Source organism: Podarcis pityusensis (genome assembly GCF_964106645.2).
Source record: "Podarcis pityusensis genome assembly, chromosome: 9".
Taxonomy (NCBI): Eukaryota; Metazoa; Chordata; class Lepidosauria; order Squamata; family Lacertidae; genus Podarcis; species Podarcis pityusensis.
The window spans coordinates 28,158,204-28,176,605 of NC_138034.1; the positions used below are offsets into that span (position 1 = coordinate 28,158,204).

At 39.9% G+C, this 18,402-nt stretch overlaps 1 protein-coding gene across 1 annotated transcript in view; it reads right to left on the bottom strand.

The window, feature by feature from the left end:
• TENM3 (teneurin transmembrane protein 3) overlaps positions 1-18,402 on the bottom strand; it is a 974,114-nt gene that overhangs the window by 954,919 nt on the left and 793 nt on the right. Inside the window, exon 2 of the mRNA XM_081021657.1 lies at positions 17,806-17,918. The gene's annotated coding sequence lies outside the window, so the exon portion shown is untranslated. The remainder of the gene's footprint in view (positions 1-17,805; positions 17,919-18,402) is intronic.

Genomic DNA, 18,402 nt, shown 5'->3' on the forward strand with positions numbered 1-18,402 from the left:
TAGTTTCTAGAATAAAGACAGACAATCAAATCAATCAATCAATCAATCAATCAATCAATCAATCAATTCTCATGCCTAAGATAGAGGTCAATGATCTACTAGTAAATTTCTGTCTTAACATATTTAAATATTAAAGATGACAGCATTCCTTAATGTCAATACAAAACATATTGATATATTGATATTTTTTTTAGAACATTTAATTGCAGTAGTTTCTGTTTATCTCATCTCAGACATGTTGAGTCCCAAAACTGGGATGTGTGTCTTCCTGGCAGTGCTCCTGTGCAAGTCACATGACCCGCACAAAATCACAGAGCCCAAAGAAGCACTTTTTGTGGGCCATGCTCTCATGCAAGAGCATGACACCTGAAAAATGTGCTTTGGGGCGCTGCACGAGATCGCGGCCCCAAAAAACTGGTTTTCTGGTGTGACAGCTCAGTGCAAAATTGTGTGAGATCACGATATGCAAAACGACTGCCACGCTCTTGCATAAAAAATGGAATGTCCCAGTTTTTTTATATGGGGTATGCCATATAAAATCCATGTATGTATGACATATAAAATTCTTAGCTATATTTACAAAGACATATGTTTATTTGATCATCACTCTTCAAGCATTCAGCTTGTTCTTAGACTGAAGATTCAGCTAGATAAGTTTATAGGAGATCTAGAATCAGTCAGATGACTCTGTCCACCATCCCATGCCTATTCTTTGCAGGGTAAAGACAGCCATGCTTCATGCAGTTCCTTTGGAGAATCAAAAAACTAGGTCTAGGTTACATAAAGCATCAATTGACAAAACTTTAGGCTTCATCTAATGTGCAGTGTCAAAACACGCTCTAACACACACACACACACACACACACACACACACACACGTGTCTCAACCTGGCTGCTTGTTTAAAACCAGAATCTTCAAGTGGAATCATGGTTTGTAAATCAAGAGAGCTAGAGGATAAGAGGAATATTGAGACCCTGGTGACTCCTTCAGATAATATGGAAGTCCAAAACCATATCACTTTTCTTGATACTAGTGGGTCCTTTCCTCTAGGCCCATATGCTAGGACTACCACTCGCCATTTGCAATGAAGGTTATTTTGCATGAAGGAGATAGCATTTGAGAGAGTGATCTGGCCTTAGAGGTATAAAAGTCTTTAATTCACCATCACAATAGTTTATCAAGTTGCTCACCTGGAGCTTTTCTCACTGCCTAAGCCAATCATGTTCTGTGAGTTCCTTGTCCAGGACAGAATACCATCTCTAGTCAGTGCTGAATTTAGGGAAGCGTGGGTGGTTTCCCCACATAGGGTGCCGAGTTGAGGGGGTGCAAAATTGAGAAGATCTACAACTGAGAAGATCCAATTAGGGGCACCAGATTTTAGCCTCGCTCAGGGCACCATACTACCAAAGATTACCAAAGTTTGCCCCTCCTCTAGTACTATGCAATTTCCTTTTTCCAGTCCCTCTTACTGGTTTCCTATGACTGTCTACCTGGTTGCAACTCTGGAAACTGCTGATCTTGGTTTTGCTTTGAGCCAGTCATATTGATAAAAAAGACTCTTTCTGAGCCTGATTTCCATCAGTTATACCCTTTTTTTCTTCCTACTCGCTTCCCTTCATAAATCTTATCCGATGCCTGAAGCCTGAGTGCTTTGCATTTTCTCTGGTGCTTTGATTCTGTAAAGATGTGGGGCTTAGGCATGGCATACATTTTGTATCAATACAAATTACCCAGAATACTTCAATCAAAACCTGGTTTCATTCCAGCTTTTAATTATTTGCCCAGGTAATTTTAACCACTTTGACAATATTTATGCAAAGTACTTGCAGGAAAATTTAAACTGCAGTGCCATGTATGCTGCATAAAAAGATGTCTGAGCATATTCAATAAAAAGGTGGCACTCTGCTTTTTGGACATCTCTTACGAAAAGCAGAAAAGCAGCAAGTTGCAGCATATAAAGTTATATTTAATGTAACTTTAAATTGCTGTTCTGATATTACACTGGACTGTCACAGTAATTTCATTTCTCCATTCCAAGTAACTTGTAGGCACCTTTGTTGGTACAGAATATAGCTTTGTGTCATATTTTTTAAACCCTCTCATTTCATGCAGAAAATGTCAATAAATATAATAGGATTTTCATTCATTTTTAAACCATATTTGAAATGCGTGCAGTAAAAGGGGTATAATAATAAGAGAGATTACCTGCTTATTTTTCAGATCATACCTAATAGTCTGTGTTATCATTTTCAGTCATAGTTCACTAGAGCTAAATAATAATAAAATAATAAAACTGGCCACCTTTGCATGTAATTAGACTTCAGGAACAAAGTTGGTAAACTCTGTGTTGTGTTAAGCATAACACAGATAAATCCTTGTGGGCAAGATGAAACAATTTAACAAAATTAAATGGAAGGTAATACTTTGTAAAGGTATATAATAAAGCAAGTAAGCTACCATGATTTAACACTGTGAAAAAATGTGTTTCAGTTGTGGAAGAACATGCCACAGTGCAAATTGTCTTATTCTGCCTGAAACTGAGGACAAACATGGAATATTTTATGCACTGAAGCTTAACGCTTTGTAAATTATGCCAGGAAGTCAGGCAGTTCAATACCTCTCATTTAAGTATGGATGGCACTGTTGCAAATTGTGGCAGAGTCATTTATTTTCAGGAGCAGTGGGGAAAATATTTAAAGAATATTGTGCATATTCTTTGAAGGGGGAAAACACACAGAGACTGTGTAAGTCTTCATAATGTAGCAAAAAAGCTGATTATCATATTCTCCCAGGCCTGTCATTAGCAATGCCTCTGCTGCATAGCCCATGTCAGAAAGAAGGTTCACTGTAAAAAAAAAAAAAAAAGGATGAATTATCTTCTAAAACTAGACTAACCCAGACCCATAGTCGCAGTCATTTTTCAAGAAAGGTGTGGGGGTTTTTTGGTATGGGGGTGGGGTGTGTTGTATAGAATTTTGTTCAAATTAAACTGAACTGGTGAAGCAGACCAGAAAAGAAATCTTGTGGTCATGAATGGCAAAGAAAAAACATCAACCCAGTTGTGCGGCAACTGTTTATTTGAAAGAATAGAAAAACTTGGTAAAATCATACCTAAGTACACACATGGAGTTACTGGATTGTGGCCAATATTCTTGAATAGCAGTACAGTACCGCTATACTGCACCAAGGCCCTAAACAGCCTCAGTCCAGTATACCTGAAGGAGTGTTTCCAACTCCATCGTTCTGCCCAGACACTGAGGTCCAGCACCGAGGGCCTTCTGGTGGTTCCCTGACTGAGAGAAGCGAAGTTACAGGGAACCAGGCAGAGGGCCTTCTTGATAGTGGTGCCCGCCCTGTGGAACACCCTCCCACCATGAACATGAAATTTATTATGGTCAGAGACCAGCTTGTGAAACACAAATGGAACTACAATCCCAAAAGCAAAACAAACATTTAAAACAATATATAACAATGGATTTTAAATTTAAAAATGTGGTAGGCATATAAACACATAAAAACTTTAAGATAGACTACCATAGAGAAATGACCCAGAGTCGCCCGTGGATCCGAGTTTGGCAATTTTCTTAACAAACTATATTGAATCGGGGGATGGTCTGCGCCTACAGATCTGTGAGTGTTGCAAACTGGAAGACTTATTATGCAGTCTGAAACATAAGACAGATATTTCCGGTCACTGTCTCTTCTTGTCTGTGCCAACAGAAATTGCCTGACTACTAGGGAGCAGAGCCTGAGTGGTGGACTGGAGGCCCACTTGCAAAGCCATCTGCCCGAGAAGTGGCAAACAGACTTATTGGGGTAACTCCAAATAGTTTACATGTTTCTCCATCAGGCAACTTATAGTCTTGCTGTTGTCTTCTGACTCATCCACTTAAATGTTAAGCGTAAGTATTTATGCATAGACCAGCAGTTTATGAATCACAGCCATAGAAATCTATTGGCAAAGTAGCAAATCCTACCATTTATTCAAATATACCCTCTGACATTGCTTCAAGTCAGAAATAACAGATGTTAGTAAGACTCCCACATGTGCATTGCTTCTCTTACCATATTATAGGCCTATAAAGGATTTATTCTGCAGATTTCTTTACATCTTTAATACCGTGTTGTTACAAAACGCTCTGAGAACCCAGCATTTTTGCAATTATAACTGGCGTAGTGTATACCTTATGGAAGTATTAACATCTGAGGCATCTACAGGCTGGAGCTATGTCTGACATATGAGAACAGGATACTGGTGAAAACATTCCCATATCTACTTATCCCAGTCCTCCCCACAATTTAAAGAAATGCTCACGCTTGTGCCCACTACACCTCAACAGATGTGACTTGTGGGGCAGAGAGACTTGCAACATGATGTTAGGAGAGGGTGTTCCCACACATTTCAGGAAAGAGGAACGTTAAGCATGAAGGTATTATTTTCAGCAGGATCCCACATATTTCCTTTAGTCATGTCCTCTGAGTTACATGTCAGTGCTATCCAGCATAGACATATAAGGAAAGGGATCAGAGCCATGTGTGCCACTGTGACTCCAGAAATAAAATCAGAGGTGCTAGTAATGGAAAGATGAAGAAAGATGAAGCGGAATGGAGTGGAGACTTATTCACTCCAGTCCACCACTTAGGCTCTGCCCCCTAGTAGTCAGACAATTTCTGTTGGCACAGACAAGAAGAGACAGTGACCAGAAATATCTGTCTTAAGTTTCAGACTGCATAATAAGTCTTCCATCTTGCAACACTCACAGCTGTCACATTAGTAATATATTAGGATCCACTACAATGGAGACTGCTAAACATGTGTATTGTTTAACAATTCTTCTTTAGCTATTGCAGCTCTGACTCTGAGCATCTCAGGCACTTTGCTTCAATGAAAATTCTGTAGACATTTCTTCTTTTGTTGCTGTATTTTAACATAAAACCTCAAGTGCAAATCCTGTGGGAAGTGTGAACTAAGGCACAAAATGCCAAATTATTATGTATTTGAACATTAAACACAGATAAAAATATTTAACTATGAAACCTCTGTACCTATTCCCCAGCTGTCAAAACCTTCCTTTTATAATAATATTGCTACTCCTGAATAAAAGCCTACATTAATTCTAGAAAGTGTTTGGACTGGGGAACAGCTACTGCAAAGTCACTTCCAGGTGTTGTGGCTATATTGCATTGTCAAGTAGTATATAGGAAGACTGAATTAACTGTTGTGGATCATCATGGGTTTCAGCGCCTCTAATGCATATCATGTTTGGGCCAGGGATGTATCCAAATTCTAGCCATTTTTATGTACACCAGCACAGTATTTATTCCTTGGCTGTCAGAAGAGTGCTTGAGACTGTATAGCAGGACTGGGGAACCTGCAGCCCTCTGGATTTTGTTGGACTCCAAATCCCATCAGCCCCAACTAGCATGACCAGTGGTCAGGGATAATGGGAGTTGTAGTTCAGCAGCACTGAGCGAGCCAGTGTTTTCCCAGCCCTGCTGTTTAGCCTATACCCATAACCACTAGATTAGTATACACTATTGTTAGTCAAGGGCAGTAGGATGGAGCATTGTGGACCGTTAGCTAGGGTTGTGAATATGAAGGAGGACAGGTTGCCATTGCCATTAAAAAAGATGACAGTGGCTTCTTATAAAGTCATCATTTGCAAAGATGACAACTTCTCTTTTTAGGAAAGATGGCTTGAATATATGGTAGCAGAGTAGGCTGAATCATTTCTAGAGGTGGCATCTTTTTTCTAACTATTTCAATCAGGGTTTCAGTCTGCTAAGGAGACCAAGACAGCTTTAAGCTTTCTGTAGATTTTGACATGAACATGGCAGGGAAACCATTTTAAGGTTAAAAGCTGCATCTCCTTATAGGTAACCTTTCATGACTCACATGGTAGTGGTGAACAGCTAAAAGAGGGTAGGAACAAAGCAACACTCCATTCGTATCTATGGATCCATACACACCACATTTATGTACAACTATTCACACACACAGAGGGTGGTGCTGTGGTCTAAACCACTGAGCCTCTTGGGATTGCCGATCAGAAGGTTGGCGATTCGAATCCCTGCAACAGGGTGAGCTCCTGTTGCTCGGTCCCAGCTCCTGCCAACCTAGCAGTTCAAAAGCACATCAAAGTGCAAGTAGATAAATAGGTACCGCTCTGGCGGGAAGGTAAACGGCATTTCCGTGCACTACTCTGGTTTTGGTGTTCCGTTGCACCAGAAGCAGCTTAGTCATGCTGGCCACATGACCCGAAAAACTGTCTGCGGACAAATGCCGGCTCCCTTGGCCTGTAAAGCGAGATAAGCACCACAAACCCAGAGTCGTCTGCGACTAGACTTAACTGTCAGGGGTCCTTTACCTTTACCTTTACCTTTATTCACACACACACACACACACACACACACACACATATACACACTCTATATTCATCTAACCATCCATCCACACTCATACATACATTTATCTTCCAGCTATGCGGTCTTTTAAACCTCATCTCTCTCTTTCTTTCTCCCCTAATTTCTCCCCTTATCTCTTTTCCCCTACTCTTATCTCCCATGGCAATTAGGCTTAGGAAAAAATTCCATTCACATGAATAAAACCGTCAGTGCAATTGCTCAAAGTCAATACAATTGTTTCCCTGTGAAGGTTAGGATGAGCCTCTTCCTGGTGGTTTTCTTTAGGGGCTGCAAGGCCTCTGGTCCTGGATAGCTTATGGCAGAGGCACCAGGTTGCTCCCAAGATTGGGGGGGGGGGGTGCTGCGCGTGTGTAATGTCATGTGTGTCACACACCTGTAATGACGCATGTGCAATGCGTGCCCAACGGAGGAAGCTGAGCACTGGAGGACCTGCAACACATAGAGCATGCTGTGCGCACAGGTCCATCTCAAGATTGAAGGGGCCTGGGGCCCTTAAAACAAATATTGAGGTGCTGAGGTCCCCTCCCCTAGAGTTGGTGCACCTGGCCTATGGGAGGTGACGTGTGCTGCTGATTTGAGTTGTTGTTCACTGCCAAATTTTTTTTGGCTCATTGTTATTATGGTTTCATTGCATTCTGGTATGAACCTAGGCAATGCAGTATATCAATATTTTAATTAAATATTTATGAATATCAAAGGAAGTAATATATATTGGTTGCACTTGTTCCACTATTCCATTGACATAGATGCACAATACTTGTACAAAGGCCTTTCATATAGCATGCAGAATGGATATGTCTGTATGTAGTATGCACATATTCTGCTGGGGTGCATGTTCTATTTTGACATTTCCCTCCTGGTCTACACATATTCACCACTAACAACTACATTAAAATTCAACATTAAATACAAAAATAAAAATGTATGTGGATGACATTTGCTCACTGCAAAGCACCTGAGAGGTATTAATGTTCAGGATTTCAATTAGAGGTGGGTGAACTTGCTTAGCTAAAGTAAAAAGCAGCATGAACATCTGGCCATTCTCTCAAAATGAAGTTAAGTATGCTTTTATTTGGCAAGAGAGGAGAAGTTCAGATCCAGATCAGGTTTCAGGCTATATTTTAGTTTCCGGGCAAATCATATTTAAGCTTCTAGTTCAGATTAGATGAGTGACTTTTCAAAAGCAGCCTTACGCTGAAGAAAACTCACAACTTCATTTGTTCTTCTGTAATCTATTTTAACTTGGAACCCCCTTTGCCTAATTTTGGTAGTGTGAAGCTGAAAAATAGATTTCTTTCAATTTTAAATCCCTGTCAGAATGAAAATAACACAATCATATTTGAAAACAATTCTTCACATTCCGCACTTAATTGTAAAACAGCATAATGAAAGAGAAGGGCAGAAAGCTGCCACTGAAACAAGAACATACTTTATATTAGAGAACAAACCCTCATGTGTAGCAGTGCAGCATTCTTCAAAAATCACTATCTGTGGGGAGGGTTATTAAAGTTTCTGGCCATGATGCAATGGACATATATAGACAGTACGATGATTTGAATGTACTCAAGTGCATTTTTGTGTGCTCTTGATTAGACCTAACACATACCCTCACAATTCTCTCATCAGAAGGAATTTTCTCTTTTTATCGAAAGCTCATACTTAAAATTAGAAATTGCCAAAGCACTTTCATTTTGTGTTTGGGTTCTTCTCCAGCTCATATTTCAAGCTGATCCACAGAATTCTTTCCCCTCACCCAGGGCTTTTTTGCAGATGGAACTCAGTTCCGACACCTCTCAGGTGGATGCCATCGTCATTATAAGAGAACAAGGGAGGCATTCATGGTGAGTTCTGGCACCTGCCCAGCACTGCTCTCACCTATACTGAGCAACACCTTCCCCTCTTTACATTCCTTCTTGTTTTTGCTTTTAGCTCTGACACTGAGAAAAAAGTAAGCACAGCAGTTTCTCCCACCCCTTTGCCTTCCGTTGGTGCCTGGTGCTGCCACAAAAGCAGGATGGATGCTAAGGGTAGGAAGGAGAAAAATTTCAATCCCTCTCCACTGGAGCCATAGTTCCAAGGTAAACTTGTTAACAGACGGTTGAAGAAAGTGGTTGAAGGCCAGTGAGTGGGTTGCAGAGTTTTAGCTTGATGGGAGGCAGGCAGGAGTACAATTAAATGCTTAAGGATAGGATCAGAGAAGGATTGGTCTATGCCCTTGACTAGATGCACTACAGAGTCTGATTTAATTCAGATTGTCTCTGAATAGTCTAAGCAATTTCCCAGTTGGGAGAAAACCAGATTGATATGAACTAATTCAAGGAAAACTAGGGAAGGAGCAGTATTCACCTATCACTAGCCAGAACTCATGCATCTTTCAATCTACCAGATGTTCTGCCCCAATTTAGTTACAAATTAAAAAGTGCTTGTTTGTAACTTCTGAAGCTACTCAAAGCAAACAGGCTGAAACTCTGCCATGGGAAAGTTGCACCAGCATCTGTGTCATGCATCCTGCACCATTGTTCCAAACTCATGCACACTGAGTTGCCTAGCTGCAACTAACAATAATAATTATGCTTTTATTCTGAAGTATTTAAGTCCTTGTCCAGGAGGTTGGTTCTCAGAGTGGTAATAAACAACAACAACAAATTTCTTATACCTCACCCATCTGACTGGTTTATCCCAGCCACTCTGGGTGGCTTCCAACAAAATATAAAGGAACAAAACAAAGTTCTTATACAGGAACACCATACTAATATAATTGAAACACATTAAAACCAGTGTAAAACAACTTTAAATGGAGAGACGAATTCAAAAGTAGGAGGCAGCTGGGAGTGGTGTTGAAGGGTCATGGCGGAGTTATGGGAACAAACTCTGAAAGCATCTACAGAATAACCAAATCTCTACAAAATTTAAACAAAGGATAAACTGCATCAGATATAAACTGGTTGGGTACACCAGAGTAGATAGAAGGTCCTGTGCTACTAAAGGCAGAGTTGCCTGCCAATCTAAGGTATATCAATGGAGGGAGGGATTCCCATCTCTGTATATCGCAGATGGGAAAACCAGGCTGGTACAGCGGCTTGCTCACAACATCCAATGAGCTCAAATATGAGGTGAAATTTGAACCAGGGATTTCATGGCTTACAGCTCACAATGCTAGCAACTACCCCTTACAACTTCTCTCAATAGAGGCCAAACTTAAAGAATAATATTTTTCAGTAGATTTTTCAAGGTTAACTTCTTTCCAACCTAATTATCAAACCATAATGGAAAACTCAAGTAGTGTTCAAAGTGTATGTCCTTGGATCTTCTTTGAGATTGCAACAAAATCCGGTTTTTAAGTAGCTATTGAAATGCTCTTTTCTGCAATTATGACTCCACTACAATGCTTAAGTAATAAAAGTGAATCTATGCTTAAGTCAAGGACTTTATTCTCAATTTCTTTGTGAGTAAGTGGAGCAGGGAATTCTTTGGTGTTTTGCAAGGAGGCCTCTAGCATGCTGCTTGTGGTACTTCACCGAAATAAACAAAAACAAAAACACAAAAACAATGGTGCCCATCATTGAGAAATACATAGTGAGTAAGTACTTGAAGCACTTGTTTTCCTGCACAGCAAAAATATCATCCTTTTACATGTTGCAAACTAATCAATATAGTAGAAGTGGAACTGTAATGTCAGAGCCATACAAATGAAGTGTCAGATGCATGTTCTTACAAGAATAATTCAAAAGCTGACATTGAAAGGGAAAGAATGAAGTAACCATTAGTGTTATGTGTATATCTGCCACCCACATCTTTTGCTAGTCCCTCTGGAATTCTTTTAACTTCACTCAACATTTCTCCGCTCATTCTTCCAAGCAAAAAGTTCAACATTTGACTTCATTTCACTCTAAGTGAAATTCTATTGAAAATGTAGTCCCACTGCACAGGCAACTTCTTCACTAACCCACAAATCCTAATGTGAATATGAAAGGCAGGTGACAGTCTTGGCACACCTTCATTACAATTTTCTGTGGGTTCAAAATAGGAGACTTCCCCTATAGTTTTGTTAATCTTGGTGAAGCTCTTTCTCCGTTCCCCCAAATTCCTTAGATGTTTCACTGAGGTAGCAACCTCCAAGATTAACTCCAAAGTTCACCTTAGCTAAAATTTGATGGCCACTCTGATAACAACGAACTGACAATTTCCTGTTGGAATACATTTGGATCGTCCAGTACAGCAGCATTCACACTCTCACAAACCACACAATCTGAAAAGAATAGAATGACGCTCCCATCAGGCCTAACCAGCATGGCCAACAGAAAGAGATGATGGGTGTTTCTTAGACAGTTCTATTACAAATAGGAATGCAAACTGCCAAGTTTCCAGTGCCACTAGTGCCTAAACAATTGGCCTTGGCATCTGGTTTCCTAAAGAGGGCAGAAAGTAGTCCGTAACCCCCCCCCCCCGGTGTTGGACCGGTCACTTTTTCCTATTTAGTTAGTTCCTAGTTGAAGCTAGCAGCCACTCACTGGGAGAGGGGCAGGGCTTCCATTTAAATTTCTGTAATTCCCAGGTACGTTTGAACCCGGAAACCTTACAATCAAGTATGGCCTGGAAGAAAGGAAAATGGGGAGATAAGGAGAAGAGAAACTCTCTTCTCTTCCTGGCAGTTGTGTTCTCTTTCTTCCAAGCTGACTTTTAAGTTTTGCGCACGCACACACACACACACACACACACACACAGATTACATCCTGATCATAATCGTGAGCTATTGCCTTTTGGTAAGCATGTAGGGTAATCATGTGCCAATCACAAAATTCACTATTAGTAAATGATATTTTGTGGTATAATTAATGTACTGAGAGGACATTAATCTGCGGTAATCTGCCATCTTCAATTTCCTAAAACCAGTATTATTCCATTGGTCTGGGCAATTTTTCTTATGTCCAGTTCATTAAAAGTTATTTTTCAGCAGGTAGAAAGAATGGCAGATGGGTGCCAACGTTCCATTCATGGGCATAAACTGCAACACACTCCACCTCTGTCTCAAGAAAGAGTATGGATTACTAGTGTATTAATGTCATAATGTTATTCCATACTCAGTCTATCTTGACTATATATGTCAGAGACATACTTCACAACACTTAACACTTTAACACATAAAAGTATTAACTCATACATGGTACCTTTGCTGCTCCAGCTTTTCAGATGAGAAAATCCCTAGTCCAATTACATTACAAAAGGGAGCTATTTAACTCACTGAATTTCCCTAATGACTCTCGGGAGCAATGATCATATGGCTCTCGAAAATACACCAAGTTCTCCTGGTAATTTCAGTTGCATTAATATCCACTCTCACATGCTGTCCTGAGCTCTTGTGTGGTCCTGCTGTGGGCAATTAAAAAGTTGCCATGTTCTACCCCAGAGATCCGTGCTTTTTAGTGGTAATAATGAAATGTATTTATTTACACAATAATCTTTGGCATGTATTTTCAAGTCTAAGCATAAAATAATTTCCAGACAACCCAGCTGTCATTTGCCTCATTTTATACATAAGGAAAATGTTTTGTGAAAAACACATAAGTGATTACCCAATATGAAAACACATAACTAGCAGATTAAAGACAAAATCTGTGTATTTATTAGGCTGAAATTCAAAGATCTTCCTCTTGTGGTAGCTGACTACTGCTCGTGGAAGAGCCATTTCCCACAATTAAACAGCCTGTGTTTGAATTCTGCACAAAATAAAGCCTTTTCCAGATATTTTGTTTAGCCTACATAAACTAAGGTTACCAGATTTTTTTCAATGAATCCGGGGACACTTTATATAAATTGTGTGTGTGTGTGTGTGTGTGTGTGTGTAAAGTTATTTAAAAAAATTAAGAAGTAATATCTTCTCTTCTGTGGTCACCTCTGTTGCTTGGCCTTCCTCTGGGTCCCAGCCTGCTTTCTTGGAGCACTAGCCATGTTTCCACTCCCTCTCTCTCCCACCTTGCACTGCGATCCCTTACAGACTTACTCAGGAGTAAGCGTTAGCAGAAACCCCTTCCTTCTGCTGCTGCCCTGCCCACCTGTGGGTGTCTCCTGCACAGGCATCAGCCGAGTTTGAGAATATGACTGTGGGATGATCACTGAATCACAGATTTGGAAAGGACCTCTGAGGGGCATCTAGGCCAACCCCCTGCAATGGAGGTACCTCAACAAGAGCAGCCACAATTTAAAAGAACATAAGGCTTCCCTGCTCCATTTACACCTATTGTGACACAGAAGATACCCCCCCCAAGCCCCATCCTACCAATCTCTCCCTTTTTATCAAAGGGAAGGGGAGGGAGGCAAGCAAGCAGAGGTAGCCTCTTTTAATTTTTTTAAAGGTTCGTTTTAATTTTTTTAAGGTTCATTCTTTAATAAGAAGGGAACAGGAAAGCTCTTTAGGGGGAACCAACATAAACACCCCCAAAATAAACATAAAACATTCCTCCCCTTTTATTTTTTGCTAGTGTAGCAGCAGCACATAATGATGTATAGGGTTGGGGAACCAAATGTGTGAAAAGACAAAGGGAGAATTTGGAAGAGTTTTATGGGTAAGGAGAAAAAAATGGGGAGACAGACAATAACACAGAGAGGAGGGAGGGAGGGAAGGCAGTCCAATATAGCTCACAAACATGCAGAATGGAGCAAATGAGGCAAGACAATCCCCCCCCCCCTTAACTTTGAAGCAACAGCTTCTGTCTGGAAGAGCAAAGGGAAGGCTCAAGGCAGAATCCTGCTTTCTGCCAGCTTGGTAGCTCAGCTCACAAGCAGGCAGAATGCAGCAAAGGGGGCTTTAAAGGCATGAAAAGGTCTCCTTCTTTCTCATGAGCAAGCAGGAGAGACAGGGTGGCTTGCAGAGATGTCATGCAGGGAGGCTTCTTCCCTACACCTCAGCTCCGCAGGTCCAAAGAGCAGCCTTGCCTCTCTGGCTCAAGCAAGCAAGCAAGCAAGCAAGCGGGAGGAGCAGGGCTGTTTGCAGAGCTGACAGAGAGGGAGGTTTCTTTTTGAATGTCAGCTGATAGGTGGGAGAGTTGCAGCAAAGCCCAGCTGCACTTCCATCTCCTGAGGAGACCCTCTCTGGAGCTGTAGTGGATGATTGCTTCTGGCTCTGGGGAGGGTCTGGAAGTGCCCAGGCATATGATTAATCCAGGGACATTACTTTAAATCTGAGGACATTCTGGAGATGGATTTTGTCTGGGGACAGATTGGTAAATCCGGGGGCTGTCCCCGGGAACCGGGGACATCTGGTAACCGTAACATAAACTAATGCAGATACAAAGTAGTGGCAAAGGCGATGGTGAATCAGGTATAGACTTCAGGGCTGATGGTAGAGAGCCTTGCTACCTGCACAGGAGTGCAAGAATGGAGCGTGGAAGCAAATGTAAGCACTTGCTGACATTGGGTGCTGGCTGAGAGCCACAAAGCAGAGTCTCCTCTAAATCACTGCTGAAGCAACGTCTTCCTGGGGGTGGGGTGAGAATGAAACCCAGCAAAGCCAAATTCTGCTAATTAATAAATACTAAGTCAGGACTGCATCCTCTGGTGCTATGAAATGAATTTTCAAACATCCATCATATGCTTAACTCTTTTCTCACTGACTGACTGAAAAGTATTCTCATTGATTTAAGATCCAGGCCATGGCAACTTCCTTTAAAAATCATATCCTATGTGCATAGTCAGAGGGGAAAAATCTTTCCTCTAACTTCCACAGCACAGGCATACACTCAGGAGGTCACTTGTGTCAGAACCACAGGAGGTAGCACTTTGAGGCAGGGACAGATATGAGGTGGTATAAGCTTAGAATCTTTAAGCATTTATACTGCCTGACCTGCTGACCTGGTGCTATGCATAGACTATTCCTGCCTGGGGCAGGAGTAATCTGCCCTGGGGGTTAGGTCTGGATCTACTGTCAGATGTCATATGTGCTTTTCTGACAGTATTATTTTGCATCCATTTCAGGACAAATAGTAATAGAATTTGAATTATTCTCTCTAAGAAGTAAGTGGCATGTATTTAATCATTTCATTTTGCAGAATTGTACCCTAAAAGCCATTAACATACAAATGAACACTATAAACACAATATGAATTTGTACAGGATCACCTATTACTTACTGTAAACCATTAAGCCGGAGTGAGGTTTTGTGAACAATCTTTAAGCAATTGATATAATACTGTATAGCAAAGCAGCCACAGAAATTACCACCAGTTTCAATCACTTGTAATATTAATAACTTTAGTACTAAACCACCACACAACTTTTTCTTTTTCTTTTTAAAGTGATGCATGGGTTCTAAGTAACACTCATTTTCATGCTCCCATCATATAATTTAAAGTGCATGTTTAAATTACATATTAAAGAGATATAAATGGCAAAACAATTAACTCATATGTTGAAAATGAGTTAAATGAAATGAATTTCCAAGCAATGGTCAACTATTTAAAACAGGAAGTGCCAGAATAGGGCAGAGAAAATGATAAGCTTAATTTACATTTGTGTGTTTGTGTGCATAATTTTTTCCAACTTATTTCAAAGGAATAGGAACTGTAGCCTCCTGGCAATCACTAATATATTGTTTGTATTCTGAGTTGAGATTATCCACTAGGGTGCTACACTGAAGTTGCCTATGCTATTTTGACACGGCAACCAGATGCTCCAATTTTGCTTGACTGACTTTAAGCTGAGCCAGAATGCCTTAAAGCAACACTGAAAGGGGAAGGGTTCCATGAACAATTAACGCACTCTGGTGTCAAAAGAAGTGTTTCAAACACCTAGCACTGTTACTGAAATGACCTTTTTGTCAAGAGGTGGCCTTTTGCTGACACTCTGCAAGTTATGATTTAATGCAAGAGACAGGTAGCTTGAATCAGACAAGAGTTAATTCTATTTCATAAGTACTAAGTGCAATATAGGAGTGCCACTAACATGCAACATAAACCAAACGAAAAGTATATATTTCTGCTGAACGTACATCCAGAATATATATTGACTTGCTCATTTAATTGGTCTGTGTGTATAAAACTGACAATAGTACAGTGAGAAATACTGTCTCGATAAAGCAACTTCTGCTATGTGGTATCGGCTCTAGGGTTCATTACTTATCTGAGTTCTGTCTGAACAAATTAATTAATAGGTTAATTCTGTTTGTTTTCTCAAACTTTTGATCACAAGGGAAATTGTTTTATTGTTTTAGCTGCTCCCTACTGGGCTGTTTGGTAAAGTTTTAATACATCTATTTTTGTATTATTTTAACGTTATTTATATGTAAGCCATCTTGAACATTAATTGATGCAAAGGCAAGGGATAAATCTTTTAAAACAAATAGTATCCATCCATGTGCAGCTGGGCTGTGAGTTTCCTCAAGGAATTCAGTGCTACAAATTGTACAGGACACTCATCCCTAAAAATTAAGTTAGTACTTAATATGATATACATTATGTGGTCTAGCTGACTGCAATAACAACATATTTGTTTTTGCAAAGTGTGGCTGTATGCATGCATTCCTTTCTTCAATAAGACAGGCAATTTAAGATAGCTAAAAAGAAAAGTGTTATCCAAGGCAATTGTGGGGGAGAAACATATTAAAGTGTGGGGGAAATGAGTAGAATTGATCTAGAGCAGGAAAAGTCTTATGGCAGATTTCTTACATAATTTAAAACAGGGGTGGGAACTGTGCCTGTCATGTTTTGGACTCCAAATCCCATCAACCCCTGCATGGGTGGGGGGCAGGGATGATGGAAACCATAGTCCAGCAATATCCTGGTGCCCCTTGCCTGACTTAACGTTTGATCTTATTGACAAAAGTATTAGGAATAATGATACATATCAATACAACATCATTTCATAATTACAAAGGGTTGTATCCAATGGCAGCTTTATCTTAGAAGATCAGGCTTCTGTTTGTTCAAACTGGAACACCCCCATGGGAAACCATGGGTTCATCCCAGATTCAAGCATCACCAAAACGTCATCCTTTACCTAGATTTGACAACATTGCAGTCTTTGCTTTCCCATTGTGCTGCACTTTGTTAGCTATTGCTTGAAAAGACAGAGAACCTCAGAGTACAATGACATCACATCATATGCTTTGTATTACAGAGGTACCTCGGGTTACATACGCTTCAGGTTACATACGCTTCAGGTTACAGACTCCGCTAACCCAGAAATAGTACCTCGGGTTAAGAACTTTGCTTCAGGATGAGAACAGAAATCATACTCTGGCGGCGCGGGAGCAGCGGAAGGCCCCATTAGCTAAAATGGTGCTTCAGGTTAAGAACAGTTTCAGGTTAAGAATGGACCTTTGGAACAAATTAAGTACTTAACCTGAGGTACCACTGTATTAAAAGAAATGTTACTGAGCACCAGATAAGCATTAGGCTGAGCTGTAGTTTTCTGCAGCTGCCATGCGTTCTCTATAACATCTGTTTCTAGTCAAAGTAAACAGTATTGTCCTGCAATCCTAAACATGTTTACTCATAAGTGACTCTCATTTATTTCAATGGGAGTTACTTCCCTGTAAGCTTATGCTTGCATCTTCAAATAATAAACAGTGTTATGACATTGTAGTCAGGTTGAATAATATTCATATCGGCTATCTATAGAACCAGCTTGCATAAGAATCTATTTGGAATAAGTATTTTGAAAATGTCTCCAAGACAGGTTCAGACACATAAAAACCAGCAATCCATTTCAGAATAGAGCTCAGATGTGAAATGTTATACTTTTCTGACTTATTTAACATAACCAGTTTCCACTTGAAACATGAAATATACTCTTGTGTATTTGTGTGTGTTCAGAATAGGATTATATTTTCCTAAAATTATTATTCTTCATATACATTTGCACTCTGCCACAAAACCACTTTACTGTGACTCTCTAACTCTAAAGACTCTGAAGTACGAATGGATAAAAGAGTCCTAATCCAGTCTGTGTTCCCTGCACATGAGTAGATCATCAAATCCATCCCTGGTTCACGTGGATTTTTTAAAAGGAAATATCCTTAAAAGTCTGCATGCTTTTAACAAATTTAAATTGTTTTTGGAGAACTTATGAGGGTTTCCCTGGTTATTTATTTATTTTTAAAAAACTGTTATCAATCCAGGATATATGTCCAATATTCACTGTTGTTTCAGAGTAAAAGCAATATATAATTGATCTCTCCACCTCACCACAATTTGCATTGTGTTTCCTTTGCGTTGAAATAAATGGTGTTGAAGAATGTAATTTATTATGGAAAATTCCATAACAGGTCACAGTGAGACAAATAATGCAGTTTTTGTTGGAAGCTGAACGGCGGCAGAATGAAAACAGCAATGCATGTGAACAACACAGGTTGGAACAGAAATGATGTCTTCTTACATCCCTACCTGGATGATGGTATGGAGAAAATGATGGCATGTACCTTTGGGGGGGGGGGATCCATATATTTATCCATACAGGCTAGTAATGGTTGTATCTCAAAGTAGCTGAAAATGCCTTCCTTTAAAAAAAACAACAACAGAGAAGTTCTCAGGCCACCTTGTACTAATGTAAATTGGAACAAACCATGCTTTGGAACAGTGAATATACATGCAATCTAATCCACTTGTCTGTGCTTTGATCAGAGCATGATCTGTCAGATGTAGATTGGGGAGGGGGTTCACTCCAAATTGTGGATTGAACCAAAATTCTTCCCCATTCCTATTCTGAAGAGGTATGCCACAAATCTAGACACTGGCTAATGTTTTGTCACCAATTTCTTTAATTAAAAATATTTTTGTTTATGCCCTTAATAAAATGATACAGCACTGTTGTAACTCAGTGTGGTGTAAGATCATATTGATGCCTAAAAGGGTGGATTAATTTATATAAAAGATCAAGAAAGTAAGTTGTTTCTGGGTTATTGGCCTCTTAATCTTGTATATTAATTCAGGTAATGTACCACTACCACTATCTTCTATTTAATTATTTTTATTTATGTACCA